Genomic DNA, 24,879 nt, shown 5'->3' on the forward strand with positions numbered 1-24,879 from the left:
TTACAAGAAAGGAGTCCTGGTGATGTAGTGGATTACAACCTGGCTGCTAACCAAAAGGCCGACAGTTCAAATCCACCAGCCACTCCTTGGAAGCCCTTATGGCGCAGCTCTCCTCTGTCCTATAGAGTCGGTATGAGTTGGAATCAACTTGATGACAACAGGTTTGGTTTAGTTTTTTTATCACAAGAAAAATCTAAATGTTAACATCATTTTTGGTGAATTTATATTTTGAAATTTTAAAAAATGTATATATCTAAAAAAAGCATAGATTGTAACCTGTTTTACAAATGTTGAAATTAAGTTTTATAGTCAGTAAGTATTGCCGATATACAGCTAGTCAATGAAGGAAGTAAAACCCGGGTAATTGAAACTTGATTCTAAATCCCATTCTGTCTCCACAAAAATGTAATTACCCATATGTTTAATCATGCCTGAACTCTGAGTGGACAAGAAGAAATATAATAAAAGAAAACAACAACAGCAAATAAAATGAAACACTGTTTTAACTGTTAAGGTAGAGAAATAAGAAAGACATTTGAAAGTAAATACCAAGGCTTCAACAACAGGTAAAGAGCGCAATAAGGCAGTAAACATGTTGAGTCGACAATAGTGACGAGGTAAAAAAAAAAAAAAAAGACTTCACAGGGATACAGAGTGATCAGTATCACATAAAATGGTGGTGGGACTAGAACTTGGGTTTACAGCTTTGCGAAGATTTTCAAAGCTATTTAGGAAGTGGTAAAGGGAAAAGTAATGGATTCAGAATGGGAAGAGTTGTGAGCAAAGCTATGTTTATGTAATGATTTAAGCATTTTTTCTACAGCATGGGACTTGTAAAATGATTTATTGCACTAAAATAATACGTGAATGACATGGACAACTAGTTTAATTCCAATAAATCAGAAATTGCAACACCTGCTAAAAGGAAAAGCTGCTGGATGCACATTTTGAAGCATCTAGCTATTTTATTTCGGTGTCAAGATGCTCCTCTCTTTTACATAATGCTGGTAACCTCTGCTGCACTTATTTTTTATTCTTTGTTTTCTGTTTGTATCTGTCATGATAATAGACATCTATTGACTTATTCTGCTGTTTAATGTGTTTTTATTTGTTTTTGTCTTTTTTAACCATCCGAATTATTACATTAAATATTTATCTACAAGTACACCTACAGTTATGGAACATATTTGTTGTTGAAACTTTCATGTCAAAATATTTTTTGATTCAATATTCTCTAGCCACAATAGTCCCTCCAACTCTTTAAACCATTGGAACATCACTTTATAATTTGAAATGTAATGATATACACATTATTACACACCTGATTGCTGCCTTAAGCCACATAGTGGTGAAAAATTTATATAGAGACGATGATTTGACAAAATAGTGGTTTGCCTAATAATAAAACTTAACATTTTTATAAGATTTTTCACTGTACTTTTCAAGGAGAGATTTGAAGCCAATTCTTGAACAATGCTCTTGGCAGGCTGAAGAATTTTTACCTTAGTAGAAGGTGAAGAGCAGTGGCAGATATTGAGACAAAGCTGTCTTTCTTCCTGTGCTGAGATGAAGGTCCGTGTTGCTGTGTGGAACTGCATCAGGTAGAGAATTTCTAAAGGGAGCCAAGACCCGCTATGCAATTTCTTCATCCTTAGAGTTAAATAACCATAAGAATATTTCCTATACTTCAATTTATTCTTGAACATTGAGTGAATGGTCAAAAAAATGAATGACATTGGGTAATATTTGTGAGAAACCTACGTGTAGAATGTTCATTATATGTACACAGAACTCTGGGTATATGGAGCAAGAAAAATATCTACAAAAAATATGAATTAATTAAGAGAATTAGATTCTGGCAACCAACACAGAACCAATATGCACTTATGTCTTTAGTGATGTTCAATATCCAATGCCTTTATTTTTAACTGACTTGCTTACAGAGCTGTGTTTTGTTCTAGAGATCAGTGTTACGAAGGCAAGTGGGACTTGCTGAGGCACCGCAAATGCAGTCAGTGTGATTGTGTGTATCCAACTGGGGATCCGTCACCAACACTGTCGGGAAACTGCTGGTAAGTAAGCACTTTTATTCAACCTGTTTCTGACTAAAAGAGCCAGTCCCCAAAATATACTAAAAGGTGGATGTCATGGATTGTATTATGTCCCCCCCGAAAAATGTGTGTACCAAGTTGGTTAGGCCATGATTCCCAGTGTTCTGTAGTTGTCCTCCATTTTGTGATTGTAATTTTATGTTAAAGAGGATTAGGGTGGGATTGTAACAAAAAACATTACTAACAATGTACAAGTACCCAAAGAGAAATTAGGTAACTCCTAAAAATCAAACACTTATGCTCATCCAAAGTCTTCACCAGGAGAGTAAACTGATTGCCTACAGCCTGGGAAACAGTTTTGAGCTATAACATTTCCGATCAGCATCTGATCTCTAAAATCTACATGATATTGCAAAAACTCAATAACAAAAAGACAAATAATCCATTTTAAAAATGGGCAAAGGATAGGAATAGGCACTTCAACGAAGAAGACATTCAGGCAGGTAACAGATACATGAGGAAATGCTCATAATCATTAGCCGTTAGAGAAATGTAAATCAAAACTACAATGAGATACCATCTCACTCCAACAAGGCTGCCATTAATCCCAAATCACAAAATAATAAATGTTCGAGAGGTTGTAGAGAGACTGGAACACTTATTCACTGCTGGTGGGAGTTTAAAATGGTGCAGCCACTTTGGAAATCAATCTGGCACTTCCTTAAAAAGCTAGAAATAGAACTACCATAGCATATGGCAATCCCACTCCTTGGAATATATCTTAGAGAAATAAGAGCCTTTATATGAACAGATATATGCACAACCATGTTCATTGCAGCACTGTTTACAATAGGAGAAAGATGGAAGTAACCAAGGTGCCCACCAACAGATGAATGGATAAATAAATTGTGGTACATTCACACGATAGAATACTTCACATAGATCAAGAACAATGATGAATCCGTGAAATATTTCATAGCTTGGAGGAATCTGGAGGGCATTATGCTGAGTGAAATTAGTCAGTTGCAAAAGGACGAATATTGTATGAGACCACTATTATAAGAACTCAAGAAATAGTTTAAACAGAGAAGAAAATATTCTTTGATGGTTATGAGGGTGGGGAGAAAGGGAGGGAGAAGGATATTCGCAAATGAGATAGTAGACAAGAACTATTTTAGGTGAAGGGAAAGACATCATACAATAAAGGAGAGGTCAGCATAACTGGACTAAACCAAAAGCAGTTTCCTGAATAAACCAAAAGCTCCAAAGGCCAGAGTAGCAGGGGCAGCAGTAGGGGGACCATGTTTTCAGGGGACATCTAGGTCAATTGGCATAATAAAATCTATTAAGAAAACATTCTGCATCCCACTTTGGTGAGTGGCGTCTGCAGTCTTAAAAACACTATCAAGCGGCCATCTAAGATGCATCAATTGGTCTCAACCCACCTGGAGCAAAGGAGAATGAAGAACACCAAAGATACAAGGTAATTATGAGTCCAAAAGACAGAAATGGCCACGTAAATCCAAGACTACATCAGCCTGAGACCAGAAGAACTAGATGGTGCCCGTCTACAACTGAAGACTGCTACGACAGGGAACGAAACAGAGTATCCCTGACGGAGCACGAGAGCAGTGAGATGCAGACCTCAAAGTCCCATAAAAAAATCAGACTTAATGATCTGACTGAGACTAGAGGAACCCTAGAGGTCACGATCCCCAGACCTTCTGTTGGCCCAAGACTGGAACTATTCCCAAAGCCAACTCTTCAGACAGGGATTGGACTGGATTATAGCATGGAAAATGATAGTGGTGAGGAGTGACCTTCTGGTCTCAAGTGGACACATGAGACTATGTGGGCAGCTCCCGTTTGGAGGGGAGATGAGAAGGCAGAGGGGGACAGAAAGTGGCTGAATGGACATGGGGAATACAGGGCTGAGAGAAGGAGTGTGCTGTCTCATTAGTGGGAGAGGAACTAGGAGTACATAGCAAGCTGTATACTAATTTTTGTATGAGAGACTGACTTGATTTGTAAAGTTTCACTTAAAGCACACACACAAAAGATGGAAAGAATACACAGAGTCACAGTACCAAAAGAAATGGTCAACTTTCAGTCATTTCATGAGGTGGCATATGATCAAGAACTGGTAGTAGTGAAGCAAGAAGTCCAAGCTACACTGAAGGCACTGGTGAAAAACAAGGCTCCAGGAGCTGACAGAATACCCACTGAGTTGGTTCAACGAACAGATGCAGCACTGTTCATGCCCACTCCACTATGCAAAGAAATTTGGAAGCTAGCTACCTGGCCAACAGACTGCAAGAGATGCATGTTTGTATCCATTCCAAAGAAAAGCGATCCAACAGAATGTGGAAGTTATCAAATGTAAGTGATAGTAAATATGGTAAACAAACAAACAAAGAAACTCTATCTATTCTACACTGAATATGACATTCTATCCCCAGGAGATCTAGTGAGTTTATGATGTTGTTGTTAGGTGCTGTTGGGTCAGTTCCAACTCATAGCGACCCTGTGTACAACAGAACGGAACAGTGCCCAGCCCTGGGCCTTTCTCATTGCGATGTTTGAGCCCACTGTTGCAGCCACCGTCTCAATCTGTCTCATTGAGGATCTTTGTCTTTTTCACTGACCGTCTACTTTACCAAGCACAATGTCTTTTTCCAGGGACTGATTCCTCCTGATAATATGTCCAGAGGACGTGAGACCAAGTCTTGCCACCCACCTTTCTAAGGAGCATTCTGGCTGTACTTCTTCCAAGACAGGTGTGTTCATTCTTCTAGCAGTCCATGGTATATTCATTATTCTTCACCAACAACATAATTCAAGTTTCTGTTCTTTTGCCTTCCTTATTCATTGTCCAGCTTTAGCTGCACATGAGGTGATTGAAAATATCATGGCTTGGTTCAGGCACACCTTAGTCCTCAAAGTGACATCTTCGATTTTTAACACTTTAAAGAGGTCTTTTGTAGCAGATTTGCCCAATAAAATATGTCGTTTGATTTCTTGACGGCTGCTTCCATGGGTGTTGATTGTGGATCCAAGTAAAATGAAATCCTTGACGACTTCAGTATTTTGTCTGTTTACTGTGATTTTTTTATTGTTCCAGTTGTGAGGATTTTTGTTTTCTTTATGTTGAAGTGTAATCCATACTGAAGGCTGAAGTCTTTGATCCTCATCAGTAAGTGCTTCAAGTCGTCTTCACTTTCAGTAAGCAAGGTTGTGTCATCTGCATGTCTAGGCTGTTAATGAGTCTTCCTCCAATCCTGAGGCCCCTTCTTCTTCATATAATCCAGCTTTTTGGACTGTTTGGATTATATGTTTTTTTAAAGACACTGAGTTTTTGGTAATTTACTATGGCAGCCCTAGAAAATGAATACAGAGCCCTTCACCAAGAACAAGTCAAGTTAGCACCAAAAATGCTCCTGTAAGGGTAGCCACGTAACATGAGACATGGCAGTTTTAAAAAGTATGAAGTAAAACTCTCAGCTTTGACAGACAAAGGGCTCCTCTAAGACTAAGTTCATTGCTGTTGAGTCGATTCTATCTCATAGCAACCCTAAAGGACAGAGTAGAATTGACCCATAGGGTTTCCAAGGAGTGGCTGGTAGATTCGAACTGCTTGAATAAGTATTGTGAAAAAATACAACCCTGACACACAACTTTTCTGAGCTTAGTATTAAAACAAAACAAAAAAGTCGCTGTCGAGTGGATTCTGACTCATAGGGACCCTATAGGACAGAGTAGAGCTTCCCCACAGGGTTTCCAAGGAGTGACTGGTAGATTCAAACTGCAGACCTTTTGGTAGCACCCAAATGCATAATCATCGCACCACCAGTGGCTTTCAAATCAGCTATAGGCTGATGATCTCCAAATTCTTAGAACCCAGAAAACTACTCTACCTCTGAGTGGTATCCACAGCTGGGAACTGTTCTTCACACTTGGATGACCTCAGACATCCAAATCTAACATGTCCAGAAAAAATCGTTTGGTCATTTTCTCAAGTTTGTTCCTCCATGGTTTTCCACATGGTAGAGAATAGCTCTGGTGACCATGCGCTCATGGTAGCCTGAATTCTAGAAGTCACCTTTGATTCTCCGTTCCCCTCATCCCATACATCTGATCCACCAGCAATTCTTGGCAGCTCAAGCTCCAAAGTACACCTCAAGCCTGCCCACTGTTCCCACCTGCACTACCACCATCACTCCTCACCCTGACCACTGCAGAAGCATCCTGACTGGTCCTCTGTATTTGCTGTCTTCAAGTTATCCTGGGCTACAGTTAATTCCTGGGACACATTCTTTCTCAAGACCATTGAACAATAGAAGGAGAAGGGCATTTAGTTGTATGCTACCTCCTCTGCTTGAGCTGCATGTCCCTCAGAAATCCCTTTTCACTGCCCACTCTATAATGTCTCTTTTCCAATTTCCTGTCTTTGGCCGCACTGCTTTGATAGCGTGCATGCATGTGTGCTTCAGGGGTCATGTAGACAGCTGCTTGGAGGAATTTTTCTTAGTACAATCATGGTTGTGTGCCATCAAGAGATTCTGACTCATATCAACCCTGTATGACAACTTAGAACTGCCTCACAAGGTTTCCTAGGTTGCAGTCTTTATGGCACAGCCCTGGTGGCCCCGTGGTTAAGAGCTTGGCCACTAACCAAAGGGTGGACAGTTCGAATCTACCAGTTGGTTCTTTGCAGAAAGACATGGCAGTCTGCTTCTGTAAAGACTTATAGTCTTAGAAACCCTATGGGGCAGTTCTGCTCTGCCCTATAGGGTCACTATGAGTCGGAATTGATTCAACAGCAACTGGTTTGGATTTTGTTTGGTTAGAATCTTTACGGGAGCCCATCTCCAGATCTTTTCAACCCTTGAGCTGGTGGGTTCCAACGGCCCACCTTTCAGTTAGCCAAGCACTTAACCGTTGCACCTCCAATACTTAACTCTGCACGCGAGAGGGCCCTCTCCTGACGTCTCCCGTCTCCTCACCCCGCACACCTTGGCATTCTCCTTGCTTCTAGACCCCACCCTTCCCTCTGGAGGCCCAACCCCCCCCACGCCCGCCCCACACCCGGGCCGCTGGGCGGGGCCGGCAGCCATGTTCCACGCCATCTAGCCAGTTACTCCCGGAAGCGCTGGGACGGGTGGTGAGGGGTCCGGGCCGGATGGCGCGCCTTAGAGAGGATGCTGTTCGTGCTGCTTTCCCTGCCGTGTTCTCTGAAAGGTATGAAACTCCGGCAGCTGGGTGGAGGGACCAGCTCCCAGACTGAACAAGCCTGGCCCCTCGAAGGTGTGGAGGGAAGGCACCAGGAGTGCGGGTCCCAGTCCCAGCATCCCGTGGGCTCCAGAGGTTGGAGAGTCCGGACGTTGGGTTAGCAGCTCGCGTCGCCCCCTCCAGCTTACCCCATCCCGAGTGATCCTCGGGGGCGGACGCTGCGTGGGGGCGGGCGGATGCAGCCACTCTACGGGCTCCGAGAGGGAGCCTCTGGCCCGGGAGACGCAGCTGGTCCGGGAAATTTGCATCCCCATGGCTTTGCAGCGGGGGAGGGGGGTCCAGCCACGGGATCCAGCTGCGGAGTGCCCTCGGGCCTGGGGGCTTGAAGGGCTTGGGGAGAAAGGCCGTGTCCAGGGCTGCGCCCAGGTCCCTACTCTGCCCGGGGCGGGTTTGCGGGCCAAGCTGGGGGATGGGGGCCTGCCCACCCCGCCCCCCACCTGCTCCCTCTGCCAGAGGGGAAACCAAGGCCTAGAGTTCGTCCGGGAGGGTGAGATTCCAGACTGAGGGCGGGGCACTCGCCCCCATTCCTCCTCCCACCCCCACCAGACTCCGTAGGGTGCCACGGACAGGGGAGAGAGGGATCCCCCGCCCAAGGCCATGCTGCCCCTTATTGTTTTGGGCGCTGTGCCTGGGAGGCTGAGGCACCCCGCGCCCGCGCCTGGCCGGTCTACTCTTGGGGCTGGGGCGTCGGCGCGGCCCCACCAGGAAAGGAAGGGGTCCTGGGAATCTGTGGAGCAGCGTGGGGATCCTACTCCTTGTGGAAGCAGCAGCGATTCAGTGTCTGTTAACAGTGTGGATGCCGGGTCCCGCTCCCCCTCTGGGTGGCGGGGGTGGGGGTAGCAGGAAGGGGTCCTGAGCAACCAGGTCGTTTGTTAACTTAAACGTTTGTGCGGCGCTGTGTACCGGTCACTGTGGACGGGGTCTCTGGTGCTGAGGGGATTTGAGGGTTCCTCACACTGGCGGGATTTGGAGCCTCTACCCTGGTGGCAGTAGGTTTAGTGGGTTACCCTGGTGGCGTAGTGGTTACCCAGGTTGGCAGTTTGAATCCACCAGGCGCTCCTTGGAAACTGTGGGGCAGTTCTACTCTGTCCTATAGCGTCACTATGAGTCAGAATTGACTCGATGGCAACGGGTGTGTTTTTTTTTTTTTTTTTTTAGGTTGGAGATTAGGTGTCTCTCGGGCTGACATTTGAAGGTCTGGAGCTGGCCGTTTATGAGGGTTTCTAAGGGTTTTAAGCGCTCCGGCCATGGGCACCAACCCGATCTTCCAGCCCCTGCGGATGGACCGCCCCCCCCCCGGGGGATTGGCTGCTCTGGGACCCCAAGCCCAGAGGGCGGTGAGAAGCTGACAAACGTGAGTGATGTCCTGCAGGCTCCAGTTGGCGGGGCAGCCCTGCTCACATGGTCTCAATACCGGCAATCGGGCAGTCAGCTTCGTGCCTAGGGGTGGTTTCCGAATGTTCCCTCGTGTCCCCCCACCTGTGCGGGGCGACAACTCTCCCCTGGGTGGGGACCTAGTAGAGGCCTGCAGGGCATCAGGGTATGGAGGGGCAGAGCTTGGGCGGGGAGGGCGCGGCCCTGCAGGTTCCTCTACGTGACCACGGCGGGGGGCTGCGGGTCCTGAAGCCTCGGCCTGGTAGAGGACCCACTAGGTCACGCAGAAGGAGTGGGTTAGGATAATCATAGCATTAATGGGAGTATTGAGAGAGCGCCCTGGGGCCTTGGGTCCCTCGGGAAGAAAAGCTTCTGCTGTCGCCACTGCAGCGGTACCCAGGTCGTCCCGGCTTAGGTCCAGGAGGTTCCGGTGCTCGGAGGGCCTGGTGCGCAGAACAGAACCGGCGGTGCGCGCGCCCTCTCGCGGCCTTGCACCGAATCGCTGAAGTTCAGTGTCAGGCGATTCTAAGCCTTGGTTTTGGAACTGAATAGTGAAGCAGAGCAAATGATGCAGTGCCTTGATGGGACCGGTGGAGACATCAAGAAGCAAAGCACAGCTCAAACTTCAAAATTCCACTGAGTGTTAGTACGATTTCGAGGGAGAAAATAGACGGAGAGTCGAGAGGCCCAGAGATGCAGAAGGGTTAGAGGATTAGGGTTAGGGGTTAGGGTTTGGGGGTTAGAGGTTTGGGAGTTAGGTTTAGGGGTATAGGTTTTAGGTGGTTGGGGGTTGGGGTTAGGGCTGGGGTTACTAGGCTCGGGCACAAGTGGTTTAGGGTTAGGGTTAGAGTGAGGCTGAGGTTGATTCCCCAGTCTTGTGTACCGTCTTTCCTTCGCCAGAGTTACCACCGATCTGTTGTTTGGTTGGAAACCCTGGTGGCGTAGCGGTTAAGAGCCATCGGTGCTAACCAAAGGTCTGCAGTTCGAATCCACCAGGCACTCCTTGGAAACTCTGTGGGGCAGTTCTAATCTGTCCTGTAGGATCGCTATGAGCTGGAATTGACTCGACAGCAGTGGGTTTGGTTTTTTTGGTTATTGTTTAGTTGGCTTTTCTCTACCCACTCTTCGTCTCCCTGGTGAACATCAAGGATTGTTTCTGTGCGTAAATGTTTTCATGAGTTTTTATGATAGTGGTCTCTCACTGTATATGTCATTTTGTGATTGACTTAGTCAGTGTGATGCGCCCCAGATTCATCCATGGTGTGAGATGTTTCGGAGATTCATCATTGGTCTTTATTGTCGTGTAGTGTTCCACTGTGTGTATGTACCGTAGTTTGTTTATCCATTCCTCTGTGGACGAGCACTTAGGTTGTTCCCATCTTTTTGCTACTGTGAATAATGTTGCAGTGAACACGGGTGTGCATATGTCTATTCCTGTGACTGCTCGTGGAAACCCTGGTGGCTAGTGGTTATGTGCTACGGCTGCTAACAAAAACGGTTAGGGTTTGGGGTTAGGGATGTTAGGGTTAGGGTTGTTAGGGTTTGGGGTTAGAGTTTAGGGTTAGGATTTTTTGGTTGGGGTTAGGTGTTAGGGTTAGGTTTAGGGTTTGAAGTTAGAGTTTGGAGTTACAGGTTAGGTGTTAGGGGTTGCAGTTTGGGGTTTAGGGTTTTGGGGTTTAGTCGTTGGGGTTTAGTCGTTAGGTTTTGGGTTAGGTTTTAGGAGTTAGAGGTTAGGTTTAGGGTTGGGGTTGGTGTTGGGTTTGTTTGGGATATGTGGTTTGGGGTTAGAGGGTGGGTGTTAGAGGGTTGGGGTCTAGAGGGTTGGGGGTTAGAGATTGAGGGAGTTAGAGGGTCAGGGGTTAGAGGGTGAGGGGGTTAGAGGTGAGAAGATTATAGAGTGAGGGAGTGAGAAGGTGAGGGTGTGAGGGGGTGAAGGTTAGGGTTTAGGGTTAGAGGGTTTAGGCTTAGGGTTCAGAAGCTTGGGGTTAGGGGGTTAGGGTTTCAGGGTTCAGAGGTTGGGGTTGGTGTTGTGGTTAGGGTTAGAGAGTTAGGGTTAGAGGGTTAGGCTTAGAGGATTAGGGTTAGGGGTTAGGGCTAGGGCTTAAGGTTTAGGGGTTTGGGGTAAGGTTTTGGGGTTTAGGATTAGAGGGTTAGGCTTAGGGCTTAGAGTTTAGGGTTTTAGGATTTAGAGTTTAGGGCTTAGGGCTTAGAGCCTAGGGTTTAGGGCTTAAGGTTTAAGGCTTAGAGTGAGCTTTAAGGCTGGGGGCTGGGGTTAGGGTTTAGGGTATTAGGGTTAGAGGGTTTGACGGTTTAGTGTTTAAGTTTAGGGTTTAGGGGTTAGGGGTTGGGGTTAAGGGTGTTAGTGTTTAGGGTTTTGGCGTTTAGGGTGTTAGGGTTAAATGTGTTAGGGCTAAGGGTGTTAGGGTTTTGCGTGTTAGGGTTTTAAGTGTTATGGTTTAGGGTTTAGAGTTAAGTGATAGGGTTAGGCTTAGGCTCATTCTTAGGTTTAGGGCTAGGGATTTGAGGTTTAGGGTTTGGGGTTGGGTTTGGAGGTTAGGGTTAGGATTAGGGCTAGGGTTAGAGGGTTAGGGCTAGAGGTTAGAGTTAGAGGGTTCAGGTTTCGGATTAGGGTTTCATGTTAGCGTTAGAGGGTTAGGGTTCGAGGGTTAGAGTTAGGGTCATTAGGGTTAGGGTGGTTAGGGGTTAGGGTTAGGTATTAGGGTTTACGGTTAGGTTTAGGGTTTGGGGTTTGAGGTTTGGGTTTAGGGTTTGAGGCTTAGAGTATAGGGTTTAGTGTGTAGGGTTTTGATGTGTAGTGTTTTGGGGTGTAGGTGTTTAGGTTGTAGAGTTTAGGGTATAGGCGTTAGGGTTTGGGTTAGGGTTAGAGTTTAGGGCCTTGGGGGTTAGGACCTAAGGGCTTAGGGTCTTAGGGGCTTTGGGGCTCAGGGCTTAGGGGCTAGAGTTAGAGGGCTAAGGCCAGAGGGCCAGAGGGCCAGAGGGCCAGGGTTATGGTTTGATTCCTGGCTGGCAATTTTTTTCCTTCAATATTTTGTGTAAGTCATCCCTTTGCCTTCTTGCCTGCATGATTTCTGCTGAGTAGTCCAAGTTTTTTATTATTTACTCTCCTTTGTTGGTGACTTCCTTTATCCCTAGCCTCTCTTAAAATTCTCTTTATATTTGATTTTGGCAAGTTTGATTATTATGTGTCTCGGTCACTTTCTTTTGAGATCTACCTTATGTGGAATTCGATGAGCATCTTTCATGATATCATGGAAGTTTTCTGCCAACAAATCTTCAACAGTTCCCTTTGTATTTTCTGTTAGCCCTCCCTGTTCTGGTACTGAAATCACTCATAGTTATTTCTCTTGATAAAGTCCCACATGATTCTTTGGATTTCTTCATTTAAAATTCTTTTATCTGCTTTCTCATCAAATATATTAGTCCCAAGAGTTTGATCTTCAATCTCAGTAATTCTGCCTTCCAATTCCTCAATTGTGCTCTTCTTACTTTCTATTGAGTTTTCTAACTGTAATTTTATTGTTAATCTTCTCAATCTCTGATTGCAGTCTCTCTATGGTTTCTTACAGCTTATTAAATTTTTAATTATGTTCTTGAGTAACCTTTTTAATTTCTTCAGCTGCTTTATCTTTGTGTTCCTTGGCTTGATCTGCATTTTGCCTCATCGGAGAAATCCTTAGGCCCTTCACTGGCTCGCCATACAGCTCCACGACGTCCACTACTGGCCCTGGCATTTCGCCGGTGCCCCACTGAACGTGTGCTCCGGAGCCATGTTTCTCCACCCATCACTATCCTTCTGCCACCAGGGGATATGTGAGTGTGGGAGTCACCATTTGTCACTGGCAGCAGCGTCACAAGTCACTAGACTTCCAGGTACCCGCAGACCTAGGCTGCCTTCTGCCTCAGGCACAGTCCCGAATCCTTTATACCAGACGCTGACACCGGGCCACTGGCGGACATTCATTTTGATCAACACAGAGGTCTGAGTGAGGGTCAGCAGGCCAGGTACGTGAAGTGAAGGCCAGGTGGGCAGGACTAAGGTTTCTTTGCCATCACCATGGAGAGAGTCTCCCCACCGGAAGAGTGGGCAGAGCTTATGATGGGCCTGGTGACAAGACTCAGCCAATGGCAGAGATCCAGTCCGCCAGGCAGATGACACAGGGTCCTCCATTGTGACCTAGGACACCTAGTGGCCACAGGATTTGAGCACACCCTGGGAAAGGCTATGCAGGCACAAGGGAGCCCCTGGAGTGGACTGCTTCACGGCATTGGCAGAGCAGGCCAGGGTCCAATTTTCCCACTTTCCTGAGGATATCAGTACGCAAGACATCCCCACTCAGCATCTCTTGCCTCTCTCTCTGTATGTGTTCATTCTCTGAAATCTCTTCCTTCTCTCCCTGAGTCACTTCACAGCTTGGAGTGCCTGATAGAGAGCCTAGAGACGAAAGAGCAAAGGGGGAAGGCCTCTGGCTCTACTGGTTGCCCATGGGCAGAGAAGATCTGCTAGTCTATCTGGAAGGTCTAGACAGTAGTGACTGATTGGGGAGCTACATCACGGGTGGACTCTGGCCAGGTGAAGCTTGCTGACATGTGGTAGCCTCTCCGGAGACTACTAATTCTGCTGATGACACTGTATGCAAATACCCGGTTGAGTGCCACGGGCAGAAAACATTGACACATACCTGCCAGAGGCCTGTCCTGGGTCTGAAGAGTCCACCCTGGTCTCCAGGGTCTCATCATGTCAGCACACACTTTGCCTGCACACATGGAATCTGCCTTTCTCCACGAATGCCTTCTCCTGCTAGGAAACACAGGATGGCACTCAGCCAAGGGAGAGAACACGCAAAGTCAACTGAAGCTCCCATTTTCAAGATTTTGCTTCTGCTGGGCCACAGCCCCCGGTGGCACACTGCATGCACGTCACTTCTCCGAAGACAAGGCCGAAATCCGGGCATCCAGGGCCCCAGCAGTCCAGAGTCTGCGGGTGGCAGCATACTCTGCGGAAGGTGACACCTCTTTGCCACGTACAGGAGGGAGGCCTGGGCCCTTGACTGGCTCCGCTAGAGCTCCACGACCTCAGCTATTTTCCCTGACCTTTGGCCCGTGCCCTCATGAGTGTGTGATCTCTAGTTACACTTCTCCTCTGACCACTCTGAATCCGTCAACTGCGGATACCTGAGCGTGGACATCAACATCTATCGCTGGCTGCAGTGTCACAGGTCACTAGGTGTCTAGGCTCAGGCTGACCTTGGCTGTCTTCTGCCCACGCAAGGAGCCTAATACTTCCAAGGAAATGAGGATGCTTGGTCAGTGGCCGACATCCTTTCTTTCATGCACAGAGCGGTCTAGATGAGGGTAAAGAGGCCAGGTAGGCCAGGTGAAGGCCGAGTGCGGGGCCTAGGGCTTCTTTCCCAATCCTCATGGAGACAGCCACCAGAAGGCTGGGCGGAACTTCTGACGGGGACGAGTCACAAACACTGAGCCAATAGGAGAAGTCCAGCCTAACCAGCCCGTTCCGCAGAGCCCTCCATTGTACCCATGGACACACAACGGCCCCTCGTGTCTTTGGCCACAAAATCGAGGGCAGCAGGGAATAATTTTACAGTAGCCAACCCCTGATGTGGACACGTTCGACACACTGGGACAGCAGGCAGGTACCTCTTTTACACTTACGCTAGGATATCAGTAGACAAGGCGCCCTTCCTCAGCATCTATGGCTCCTCTCTGGATGTGTTCATTCAGAGAAATCTCTTCCTTCTACCCCTGAGACACATCACAAGTATGAGGGGCCTGACAGAGAGCCTGGAGATGAAACGGGGGAGGCTTCTGGCTGGACCGCTTCCCGGTGGGTAGACAATAGCAGGTAGTCTCTCTGGAAGGTCTTAGCTTCTGTTGATTGACATGGGCAATACAGTAGGGGCGGACCCTGGCCAGGTGGAGCTTGTGGGCAGATGCAACCTCTCAGGCTACGAATAATTCCACTGCTGCTTTGTTTGGTGAAAACCTCCCCCGCCAACTCGGATGAGCAGAGAACATTGACCCACACCTGCCAGGGGCCTTTCCTGGGACTAAAGATCCCAACGTGGTCTCAACGTCGTCACCCTTTCGGCACACACCTTTCCTACACACATACTCCTGCCTTTCTCCGTCAGTGCCTTATCCTACTAGGAAACAAAGCATGCCACTGAAAAAGGCCAATGCTAGGGAAATTGAAGAGATGATGCCATTTTCCAAATTTTTGCTGTCTACATGTCCCCGCCTCCGGTGCAACGCAGCGTATGTGGACGGGCTCCAATGGCAAGGCCGAAATCCTGGCAGTCTGGCACTGCAGTCCAATGGTTTATGGACGTGGGGACACGGATGACCTGTTTGCCACATATAGGAGAAATCCTTGGGCCCTTCACTGGCTTGCAATTAAGCTCCACGACGTCCACTCCTTGCCCTGGCCTTTGGCTGGTGCCGCATTTAAAGTGTGCTCCGGAGCCATGTTTCTCCGCCCATCACTATCCTTCTGCCACCAGGGGATATGTGAGTGTGGGAGTCACCATCTGTCACTGGCAGCAGCGGCAGAAGTCACAAGACTTCCAGGTACCCACAGACCTAGGCTGCCTTCTGCCCCAGGCAAGGTCCCCAATCCTTTATCCCAGATGCTGACACCTGGCCACTGGCGGACATTCATTTTGATCAACACAGAGGTCTGAGTGAGGGTCAGCAGGCCAGGTAGGTGAAGTCAAGGCCAGGTGGGCGGAACTCAGGCTTCTTTGCCATCACCATGGAGACAGTCCCCCCACAGGAAGAGTGGGCAGAGCTTATGATGGGCCTGGTGACAAGACTCAGCCAATGGCAGAGATCCAGCCCAACAGGCAGATGACACAGGGCCCTCCATTGTGACCCAGGACACCTAGTGGCCACAGGATTTGAGCACACCCTGGGAAAGGCTATGCAGGCACAAGGGAGCCCCTGGTGCGGACTGCTTCAGGGCATTGTCATAGCAGGCCAGGGTCCAATTTTCCCACTTTCCTGAGGATATCAGTAGGCAAGACATCCCCACTCACCGTCTCTTGCCTGTCTCTCTGTATGTGTTCATTCTCTGAAATCTCTTCCTTCTCCTCCCAGGCACTTCACAGCTTGGAATGCCTGATAGAATGCCTAGAGACGAAAGAGCAAAGAGAGAAGGCCTCTGGCTCTACTGGTTGCCCATGGGCAGAGAAGATCTGCTAGTCTATCTGGAAGGTCTAGAGAGTAGTGATTGATTGGGGAGCTACATCCTGGGCGGACCTGGCCAGGTGAAGCTTGCTGACATGTGGCAGCCTCTCTGGAGACTACTAATTCCACTGATAACATTGTATGCAAATATCCGGGTGAGTGCCATGGGCAGAAAACATTGACATATACCTGCCAGAGGCCTATCCTGGGTCTGAAGAGTCCACCCCAGTCTCCAGCGACTCATCTCAGCACACACTTTGCCTGCACGCACGGAAACCGCCTCTCTCCACGAATGCCTTCACCTGCTAGGAAACACACGATGTCACTCAGCCAAAGGAGAGCACAGGCAAAGTCAACTGAAGCCCCCATTGTCAAGATTTTGCTTCTGCTGGGCCACAGCCCCCGGTGGCACACTGCATGCACGTCACTTCTCCGAAGACAAGGCCGAAATCCGGACAACCAGGGCCCCAGAAGTCCAGAGTCTGCAGAAGGCGGCACATGGATCGCCTCTTTGCCACATACAGGAGGGAGACCTGTGCCCTAGACTGGCTCCGCTAGAGCTCCACGACCTCAGCTATTTTCCCTGACCTTGGGCCCGTGCCCTCATGAGTGTGTGATCTCTAGTTACACTTCTCCTCCGACCACTCTGAATCCGCCACCTGCGGATACCTGAGCATGGAAATTAACACCTGTCACTCGCTGCAGTGTCACAGGTCACTAGGTGTCTAGGCTCAGACTGACCTTGGCTGTCTTCTGCCCAGGCAACTAGCCTAAGCCTTCAAAGGAAATGAGGACACGTGGTCACTGGCCGACATCCTTTAACCAACACTGAGTCCCTGGTCAGCATCCTGGAGTCCTGGCAAGAAGAGCCAGGCACCTCCAGGAGCATCTGGAGGAGGAGACAGGGGCTGAAGAATCTACCACACCTACTGGTGCTGCTACACATGTGGGAGGCCTGGCTGCAGAGATTGCAGGCATGGCCTCAGGGTCAAAGGAGAAAGCACCTGAAGACGTGCTAGGACTCTTAGACTGAGAGAAGCAGGATGTCTGGACTGCAAAATATGCACCCTTCAGGGAAGAAGTTCATTCAAGCTTCTTAAACTCACCTCACCTGGAAAATCCATCCTCTTTTAGCCTTGTGCCCCTTCCACGCCCCCTCTAGTACAAAGAGAGATGCAGCCCTACGGCACCAGGGTGGAAGAAGCCCCAGGATAGCTGTCCGAAGACATGAGGCCCACTCAAAAGCTTCCCCCGCCAAGGAGAGAAGAGGACAAGACTTACCTGCAGATGAGGTCTCAGGGCCCTGAGAATGAGCATAATGTCTGTAAGGAAAGAGAAATAGGATTTCAGTGGGACATGGAAGTCTGAGAAAGAGCCTCTGCAAAGATAGCTCTAAGGGAGGTGTGATTGTGAAGGTGGGCTGGTCACTGAGTTCTTTGTAGTACAAGGTAGCAGACAGAAGCCAGACTCTGGGGGGAACCTGCCTGCCGGTGAGCAGTGGGCATAAAACCCTAAACCAATGAGAATCGAATCCCTTCCCAGCAGCTTCTGCACAGATCAGTGATGTTTGCTTGGTCTTTCTCTTTTCTGTGGTCTAACCTGATCTGTTCTGAGATCAGAGAGTTGGAATAGAAAAGCCTGACTGAGATGAAACGAGCAAAGAGAAGACAAGGCCTCCTAAATCTGGTGAAGACAGAACACAGATAACCAAAGGTGAGGATGGGAAGAAACAGATTGAGTTCCAAGTCCCATCCACAGTATCCCAGGGCCTGGAATCCCTGGAAGTGCCAGAGGTGTGTACTCCCTGGGAGATGCGACCCCAAGTGTCAGAGGAAGCCCTACGGAGCAAGGAAGGGAGGGCAGGGCCTCTAGGATGGGCACTTCCATACAGGCTGCCCATGTGAATTTCTCAGAGTGACCGTGACAGATCCTGAGAGGGACAGTTTGAGGCAAAGGAAAGTAAGTTTTCTGAAGAGGGGTGAATTCCGCCTTCTCCTGACAATGAAACAGAAATCCTGTCCTGCTCAGAGGTACTGAGTAGGAGGGATTGTGAATTCCCATCCTGCACAGAGGTTGGCTGGGAAGTTCGACTGTCTAAAGACAATGTGGCCAAAGTCTTCTTTATCTTTCAAAGATATATCTTTAACTTCCTGCAAATTCAATCCTGGATAAAAGCCTAGAATATACAAGTGTGGGTTTTTCAGGAGAGCAACAAGGGGAGAAGGTGATAGTGACATATCAGAGAAGGAGAACAATAGTCTAAGGGTCCCTGTGTTACTTAATGAATCACAGACAGTGTCAAGCATTCTTCCTTACCCGTAGACATGCAAATGCAGTAGATGTTTTAGCAATAACTGAATTAATCCTCACAGAATTCTTTTTGGCCATTTCCAGGTACAGAGACCAGAAGAATTCATTAGTTACAAGAGCAAGCAATAATTCGCTGGTCTGAATTTTGTTCAATTTCTGTGTTTGCCCTTCACAAATGGATAAAAGTCTCTGAATCTGGCATTGAAGACAGTGTTTTCTCTATTGTTATGGATTGAATAGTGTCCCCCAAAATGTGTGTCAACCTGGCCAGGCCATGATTCCCAGTATTGTGTGGTTGTCCTGCATTTTGTGATCTGATGTGATTACTTATGTGTTGTAAATTCTAACCTCTGTGATGTTAATGAGGCGGGATTAGAGACAGTTAGGTTAATGAGGGAGGACACAATCTACAGGATAAGGGTGAGTCTTGAGTCAGTCTCTTTTGAGATACAAAGAGAAAAGTGAGCAGAAATGAGAGGGACCTCATACCACCAAGGAAGAAGTGCCTGGAGTGGAGCAGGTCCTTTTGACCCAGCGTCCACGCACTGAGAATTTCCTAGGCCAGGGGAAGATGGATGACAAGGACTTTCCCCCAGAGCCACAAAGAGAGAAAGCTTTCTCCTAGAGCTGGTGTCCTGACTTCAAACTTCTTGCTTCTTAAACTGTGAGAGAATAAGTTTCTGTTTGTTAAAGGCATCCACTTGTGGAATCTCTGCTATAGCCACACTAGATAACTAAAAAACACATATATAAAATAGTCAAAAAAAAAAAATGTTTCAAATACACACACATACACGTATGATGTTATTAAACTTTAAAAGATGTTACATTCTTATAACACATTTAACAACAGAGATTTGTATACAGAAGTTATAATAAGAGCCATCCCCACATAATTATATTGTACCTGCTCCCCCAAAGTGTCCAGTGTCCAAAGATACATATGTACCCTTTTACACACTTCTTTTTGCTTGGACACATGTAAGTACATTCATTTGTTTGTTTTTATGGAAATTAGGTCACATTCTACCCATGTTTTCCTCTGAATCACTCTTCACTTGACAATTTTTCATGGTTCCTCTAAATCAGCAGACATGGAAGAAGCACTCTTTTTGGTTCTTCTTATTTTTAACTCCCACCACTCTTCTGTCAGTTTGTTGTACTGTGGTGGCTTGCATGTTGCTGTGATGTTAGAAGCTATGCCACCGGTATTTCAAATACCACCAGGTTCACCCATGGTAGACTGGTTTGAGTGGAGCTCTGGATTTAGACAGACTAGGAAAAAGGACCTAGTGATCTATTTCTAAAAAAAACTGGCCAGTGAAATCTTACGAATAGTACTGGAACACTGTCTGACTGAATGACAGAGGATAACCCCTTAGGTTGGAAGGCACTCAAAATACAAGTGGGGAAGAGCTACCTCCTCAAAGTAGATCCCAGTTTAATGACGTTTCCTGATGGGCACAACTCATAATGAGAAGAAACTGATGCAAATATCCTTTAATAATCAGAATGTGGAATGAAGGAAGTATGAATCTAGGGAAATTGGAAGTCATCAAAAATGAAATGGAATGCATAAAGGTCAGTAATCCAAGGCATTAGTGAGCTGAAATAGCTTGGTTTTGGACATTTTAAAGTAGACAATGATATGTTCTACTATGCCAGGATTGAGATACTGAAGAGAACGGCATCATATTCATCGATAAAAAGAACATTTCAAGATCTTTTCTGAAGTAGAACACTACGAACAATAGGATAATATCCACAGGCCTACTAGGAAGACCAGTTAATAAGACTATTATTCAAATTTACACACAAATCATGAATGTGAAAGATGAAGAAGTTGAAGGTTTTTACCAAGTTCCGCAGTTTGAAACTGATCAAACGTGATGCATTAATCAATCAAGATGTACTGATAATTACGTAATTAGGATGCGAAGTTGAAAACAAAGCAGACAAATCAGCAGTTGGAAAATAAGGTATTGATGATAGAAATGACAATGAAGCTTACATGATAGAATTTGGCAAGACCAATGACTTATTCATTGCACATACCTTTCGTCAGGAACATAAATGGTGACTATACTCATGAACTATTCCAGGCAGAATAGATAGGAATCAAATTTGTGGAAGGTGATGATGGAGAAGGTCAATATCATGAGTCAGAATCAGGCCAGGGGCTGACCGCAGAACAGATGATCAGTTGCTCATATTCACGTTCAAGTAGAAGCTGAAGAAAATTAAAACAAGTCCATGAGTCAAAGTATGCCCTTGAGTATATCAAACCTGAATTTAGAGACCATCTCAAGAATAGATTTGATGCACTGCACACTAATGATCGAAGACCAGATTAGTTGTGGGATGATAGCAAGGACATCATATATGAAAAAAACAAAAAGTCATTAGAAAGACAGGAAAGAAAGAAAAGACCAAAGAGGATGTCACAAGAGACTCTGAATCTTGCTCTTGAATGTACAGTAGCTAAAGAGAATGGAAGGAAAAATAAAGTAAAAGAGCTCAACAGAATACCTGAAAGCGAAGCTGGAGAAGACAAAGTATGATAATAATAATGTGAACAGATCTGGAGTTAGAAAACCAAAAGGGAAGAAAACACCTGGCATTTCTCAAGCTGAAAGAACTGAAGGAAATATTCAAGCCTCTAGGTGCAATACTGAAGGAAGGATTCTATGGGGAAAATATCGAACAACACAGGAAACATCAAAAGAAGACGGAAGGAATACACAGACTCAATACACCAAAAAGAATTGGTCGACATTCAACCATTTCAGGAGGTAGCATTGGATCAAGAGCTGATGGTACTGAAGGAAGAACTCCAACCTGCACTGAAGGCATTGGCAAAAAACACGGCTCCAGGAACTGATGGAGTACCAAATGAGATGTTTCAACACAGGGACGCAGTGCTGGAGGCGCTCACTTGACTATTCCAATCTATTTGGAAGACAGCTACCTGACCAAATGACTGAAAGAGATCTACATGTGTACCCATTTCAAAGAGAGGTGGTCCAACGCAATGCGGAAATTATCGAGCAATGTCATTAACATCCCACGCAAGAAAAATTTTGCTGAATATAATTTAAAAACAGTTGCAGCAGTACACAGATAGGCAACTACCAAAAATTCAAGCTGGATTCAGAGGAAGACATGGAATGTGGGATATCATTTCTGATGTCTGATGGATCTTGGCTGAAAGTAGAGAATATCAGTAAGATGTTTACCTATTTTTGTTTCCTATACAAGCACACTCAACTGTGTGGCTCATGACAAATTATGGATAGCTTAGCAAAGAATGGGAATTCCAGAACACTTAACTGTAGTCATGCGGAATATCTACGTAGACCAAGAGGCAGTCATTTGAGTAGGGCAAGGTGATACTCTGTGGTTTAAAATCAGAAAGTTATGTGTCATGGTGGTATCCTTTCACCATACTTACTCAATCTGTATGCTGAGCAAACATTCTGAGAAGCTGGTCTCGAAGAACAAGAACATGGCATTAGTTTTGGAGAAAGATTCACTAACAACCTATGATATGCAGCTGATACGACCTTGCTTGCTGAAAGTAAAGAGGACTTGAAGCAGTTGCTGATGAAGAGCAACCACTACAGCCTTCACTATGGATTACACCTCAACATAAAGAAAACAAAAATTCTCACAACTGGACCAGTAAGCAACACCATGATAAACAGAGAAAATACTGAAGTCATCAAGCATTTCATTTAACTTGAATCCATAATCAATGCCCACAGAAGCAGCAGTCAAGAATTCAAACAATGTATTGCATTGGGCAAATCTGTTGCAAAAGACCTCCTTAAAGTGTTGAGAAAGAAAGATGTCACTTTGAGGACTAAGGTGTGCCTGAGCAAAGCCATGATATTTTCTATCACCTCACATGCTTGAGCAAGTTAGACAATGAATACGGAAAACCGAAGAACTGATTCATTTAAAATATGGTGTTGGCAAAGAATACTGAATATACCATGGACTGCCAGAAGAATAAACAAAACCATCTTGGAAGAAGTACACCAAGAATGCACCTTAGAAGCAAGGATGGCGAGACTTCGTCTCACGTGCCTTGGACATATTTTCAGGAGGGACCTGTCCCAGGAGAGGCTCATCATGCTTGGAAAAGCTGAGGGTCAGAAAAAAAGAGGAAGGCGCTCAACAACATGAACTGACACAATGGCTGCAAGAATGGGCTCAAACATAGCAATGATTGTGAGGATGGTTCAGGATCAGGTGGTGTTTCATTCTGTTTTACACAGGATCGATGGCATCTAACAGCCACAACTAACATATGTATGCGTGTATGTGTGTGTGTATATATATATATACCCATTGCCATCGAGTCGTTTCCAACTCATAGTGACCCTACAGGACAAAGTAGAACTGCCCCACAGAGTTCCCAAGGAGCGCCTGGTGGATTCGAACTGCTAACCTTTTGGTTAGCAGCTATAGCTATTAACCATTATGCGACTAGGGTTTCCATATATATATATATATATATATATATATATTCTCTTCACTAGTTTTGCATCTCTAGAGATCCCAGGCTAAGACATTTGGTACCTACTGTGGTTCTAGAGGAACCAAATCTTAAGGATGAGTTTTCTGAATTGATTCTCAAGTCTGGCTAGTCTTAAAGGCACTGATGACTGTCTCCAGTAGTAAACAGGCTATTGCTAATCCATGGTGGGAGGTGACAATAGAAATACGCAAAATACTACTACCACTGGATCAAATATTTGTGAGAGACAAGGCTCTGCCTGATTACATATTTGATACTTTTCTATAATTTTGTCAGAATAAGAATAATAAGGAAGCTGCTTGGTTAGTCCTGCTTTTGCTAGCCACACTGGTGAATGAAAGAAATGGGCTCAAAGCTGAAGCACCACATACAAGATCTGAAAGCTGCCACTTGTGCCCAGAAAGAAAACCATATTTCTTATAGTAACAAGGCTAATGCTGCCAAAAATAAACTCAGATTCTTATCATAAGAGTGACTGAATTAAAGCGCTAGTTGAATATCCAGCCTCAAATGGTGTCTGAAGTTAGAGTGAGGGCACTGATTGGGAAGAAATGGGATCCTGAAACTCGGGATGAGGACATATGGGCAGACAGTCAGGAAGCGGGGGACAATGAACCTCCAATTTCTATTGAATCGCTCTTCCTAACAGAACCAGACCTCTTATTCCCATCTGAAGAGATTCTCTAACTCTGCCGCTAAGGCACCCTTCCCAGTAAAACAATTATCCCTTCCACCTCCATCTGATGAGATTACCCCAGCTGTGCCTGAAGTGTCTTGTTTGAGTTATCTCCTGGGGTGGTATCTGGGGCATTGCCTGGGGCATCACCTTAGGCAGATGTCTTATAAGACACGGCTGAACATCCCACTGCCACTGCCCATTTTTGCTTCTAGACCTATACCTAGACTTCAGTCCCAACAAGCCCCAAAAGGTGAACTATGAAGTGTGACCCAGGAGAAGGTATGCTAAACTCCAAAAGAACTACTTGATTTTTCTAATATATATATACAGAAACCTGGTGAATATGTGTGGGAATGGCTATTATGGGTGTGGGATAACGGTGCAAGCAACATAAAGGTGGATTAGTCTAAGTTTATTGATATAGACCCAGGAAGCATAGATTCTTCATTCAGTGTTTCAGCTTCAGAGGTTAGAAAAGGATCTCATAGTTTATTTGGTTGGTTTACTGAAGCATGGATTAAGTGGTGGCCTACAATAAATCAAGTGGAAATGGCAGATCTGCCATTGTATACTGTAGGAGAAGGTAACCAAAGGCTGAGGGAAACTGGCAGGTTAGAATGGATTTATTAGGCTGGACCCACAGACCCACACACGGAGTGCCCAGAGGGCTCTCTTTTTACCATAGCAGTGAGGTACAAATTTGTGCAGCAAGCCCCAGCATTATTGAAGACTTCTGTGGTTGCTATTTTATGTAAGTAAGAGTCCACAGTGAGAACTGCCCTAACTGAATTAAGACACCTAACTACAATGCAGTTGACTGGACCCCATGGTGGTAACAGCCAAGTGGTGGCACTCAATGAACAAAGACAAGGTGGGTGTGGTTACCATAACAGACAGTAGAGTCAAAGCAGTAATCAGAATAGTCTGCTCACATGGATTTATGGCAATGGCTACTTAGTCATAGTGTCCCTGGGAGTGAAAGAGCTGGGAAATGTACATCTCCTGGTACCTAGTGTCTTAGCTATCTAGTGCTCCTGTAACAGAAATACCACAAACGGATGACTTTAACAAAGAAAATTATTCCCTCACAGTCCAGGAGGCTTTATAAGTCCAAATTCAGGGTGCCAATTCCAGGGGAAGACTTTTTCTCTCTGTCACTCCTAGGGGAAGGTCTTTGTCACCAGTCTTCCCCTGGACAAGAAGGTTCTCAGCACAGGGATCCTAGGTCCAAAGGATGCACTGCTCCTGACACTTCTTTCTTGGTGGTACTGAGGTCCCCCGTCTCTCTGCTCTTTTCTCTTTTATATCTCAAAAGAGACTGACTTAAAACACAACTTAATCTTGTAGATTGAGCCCGGCCTCCTTAACATAACTGCTTCAAATTTTCGCTCATTAACATCATAGAGGTA

At 46.0% G+C, this 24,879-nt stretch overlaps 1 long non-coding RNA gene across 4 annotated transcripts in view; it reads right to left on the reverse strand.

Annotated features, from left to right (window-relative positions):
* Window positions 1-9,338: 9,338 nt before the first annotated feature.
* Window positions 9,339-24,879, reverse strand: part of LOC135229206 (uncharacterized) — a 195,623-nt gene continuing 180,082 nt past the window's right edge. For 2 of the 4 annotated variants that reach the window (XR_010319989.1, XR_010319986.1), the window contains 3 exons: window positions 20,304-20,478; window positions 17,220-17,260; window positions 14,343-16,243 (listed from right to left, as the gene is read on the reverse strand). This is a non-coding gene — a long non-coding RNA (uncharacterized LOC135229206). Of the gene's footprint in view, window positions 13,531-14,342; window positions 16,244-17,219; window positions 17,261-20,303; window positions 20,479-24,879 lie in introns of those variants that run through there. The other 2 variants (XR_010319988.1, XR_010319987.1) reach the window with 2 other exon arrangements.

This window comes from Loxodonta africana, unplaced genomic scaffold (genome assembly GCF_030014295.1).
Source record: "Loxodonta africana isolate mLoxAfr1 unplaced genomic scaffold, mLoxAfr1.hap2 scaffold_152, whole genome shotgun sequence".
NCBI lineage: Eukaryota > Metazoa > Chordata > Mammalia > Proboscidea > Elephantidae > Loxodonta > Loxodonta africana.